Below are 2835 nucleotides of genomic sequence, written 5' to 3' on the forward strand. Positions count from 1 at the left end.
CCATTGGATCCAAAGTTTTTTTTTGTTTTAATCTTCTAATTAAAACGATGTTGTTTTGACATAACAGAGATTCTGACGGAAATTAACTCCGTCATCGCCGTTTAATTGAAAATTTAATGTCGTGCCTCAAATGGCTTAGTCAACGAAAGTTACCTATTTTTTTGAAAAGTCAATAAAACTTAATGATTTAAATGATATTTTAGAAGTTGATGATTTTTTTTGCCACAATTTGAAAATTCGTGATTTTTTTGATATTTTTCCGGAATGTAATGTAACGTATGCTGCATGGCAAGCTTGGTACACGTATAACATCCCCTTTCTTAAGATTCTCAAACTTCTCATGTGTTAAATGGTGTACGGTGTACCCAACGGCTTCCTAATTACTGTTTGACTAGAAGGCTGATTTGTTGGCTCGTGGTGTACGGTTATTATTTTGGTTGTAAGTTTATTTTGTGACATTTTTTTAACAAATGTATCAGATGCTTAACAACAAATATTAACAAAATAATTGTTAGATATAAATATATATCAAAAAATTATATCCAACCAACTTACTAATCTAATTATGCTGGTTTGGTGTGATGTGAAGATTCGTTAGTCAAGCAAGCAGATAACACAAATCTTTTCTAATAATTTGAAACGAAAACCGTATGCAACATCCCACATAAATCGGATATTGCCAAATGTGGGTATCATGATACAACAACATTAGTGGCCAAAGACTCTTTCTTTCTCTCTCTTCTCTTTCTACGATTGTGTTCGCTCTAGACGCCCCAAAAAATATTGAACCCACCGGTGAACGGCGTTCGGTGGCTTCCACAGCACCGATGCCGGTCTCCCTTCTATTTTCTTCCCCTGTTTCTTTTTTCTCTTTTGCTTCTTCTTCTTTCGCGGCAAAGTGCTGAGTTCGAAGCAGAGAGATCTTAGATCTGTTTTTGCGTTGTCGTTGGCAGGGAAAGAGGACGTGACAGAGCTTGAAGACGACATCAGATCTTCTTCTTTTAGCCTTCGGCTTGGGTTTTCCCGGCGCGATTTCGGTTTGGATGGATCGATTTTATCTCTCTCCTGCGGCTCTTCGTGGTGGCAACTTTCTGGTGCGGAGCTTCATGGTGAGGAGTCTCTCAGTAGCTGTTCAGAGTGGCTGCGGCGGTGGTGTTGTGGAGGTTTCAGAGCGGATCCGTTTGAGGCTTTGATGTGGCTTTGTTGGTGGCTCAGTTTATGTTGCCTTGTGTGTAGCTGTTTGTTGTTTGTTGTTTTCTTGTTCATGCTGCGACTTTGGCGAAGTAGGGAGGAGTTAATGAGAGATGGTTATTGAAACCATGAAAGACGATTTGCTCGGCCATTTTTGTTTTAGCTTTTGTCTCCTCTAGGGGAAGTGTATAGGGGAGTCTCATGTTGTGAGTAAGATGGAGCCGGCTTATTCATCTCTCGTGCTAGCAGCAGCATTGGATTCTGATGAGCATTTCCCAAGCCGCTAGTGTTGTCACTTGATTGATCAATGGTGGTTCCGGTCTGTGGTTTTAACCACAGTTTTCGAGCGTTTTTTGATCGAGAAAGTTGTAGGTACTAGGTTTGAAGACTGCCTTGATTGCGTACGCTCGCGGCAATTTTGAGTTCATGTTGTGCTCTGCATTTGTCTTTCTCTATGGTGGTTTCTTTCGTCTCATCTTACCGTGCTTTGTTGTGTGTTCTTCCTTATTGTTGTTCTGTTTTTTTTTTTTTTGCATTGTAGTTTTTGGTCTTTCTGTGCTACCTTTATTTATCTGTAACTTTCTGTCACAAACGAAAATTGATATAAAACTTAACCTTTTACCGAAAAAAAAAAAAAAAAACATTAGTGGCCTAAACAACTTTATTAATCAGTGTTTAAAAGGTTGGCAGGGAATTAGAAACAGCAAACATCAAAACATACTCGTAAAGATATCTCGTTACTCGTGGATGCATAGTGAATGCATTTTGACTAAATGACATCCCACCGTGTGATTCAATAATGTACTATATCTAATTCACCTAACATATCTTTCCTCCTAACATATCTTTTCTCGGAATTAAAAAAATATATATATTTTCTCGTTATAAACTTTAGAACATGAGTGAAGTGATCTTAGTACACTGGCTAATGATAAGTTATAAATGCACAAGACATTATCACACAGAGATCGAGTCTCGGTGCTTATGAATATAGGAATTTTAACTAATGAACCAGCCTGTTGTGGTCAAATAGTTGATAAAAAAAAAATTTAAACATGGTTTATTTATAAAATTTGCATGTTATATTTATGTTCTCCACCAAAAAGACTGATAATGAAAAAAAGTGAGAGAGAAAGTTAAACTGAAATTAGAAACAGTTAATATCACAAAAATAAATGCTTATTTTGCAATTTTTTTTCTTCCAAAATCAGTCTTTTTTCTTCCAATATTTTTATATGATAAAATTTTAAAGCTACCATTAGGATATGAGTTAAAAAAAAAATTGTATTTATCCAAAAGTGAGACATGATTGTAATTACTTAAGAGACAAACTGATTTGTAGTTATCCAATGCTTAAAGTTAAATTTTTTATAACCTCAAATATTAAAATGAATATATATTAAAATGATAATTACTAGATTATAGAATATCAAAACAATTCTCCAACATCTATTCTAACAACTTTAATCACATCCTATAATTTAGCTTGATGTTAATTCTTAAAAAAAGAAATCAAGTGACTTTATTTTAGTTGATATGTTTTAGAAACTCGATTATCTATAATTTCAAAACGTATATACTTTATCTACGTTTCATTATTAATATATGTTCCAGATATAAGGTGCAATTGCCGGAGTTGGTAGG

At 34.9% G+C, this 2835-nt stretch overlaps 1 long non-coding RNA gene across 1 annotated transcript; it reads left to right on the top strand.

The window, feature by feature from the left end:
- LOC104777123 lies at positions 616 to 1647 on the top strand. Its single transcript, XR_766220.1, has 2 exons — positions 616 to 833; positions 954 to 1647. It is a non-coding gene; the product is annotated as an uncharacterized LOC104777123 (long non-coding RNA).

Source organism: Camelina sativa, chromosome 3, assembly GCF_000633955.1.
Source record: "Camelina sativa cultivar DH55 chromosome 3, Cs, whole genome shotgun sequence".
Lineage (NCBI taxonomy): Eukaryota > Viridiplantae > Streptophyta > Magnoliopsida > Brassicales > Brassicaceae > Camelina > Camelina sativa.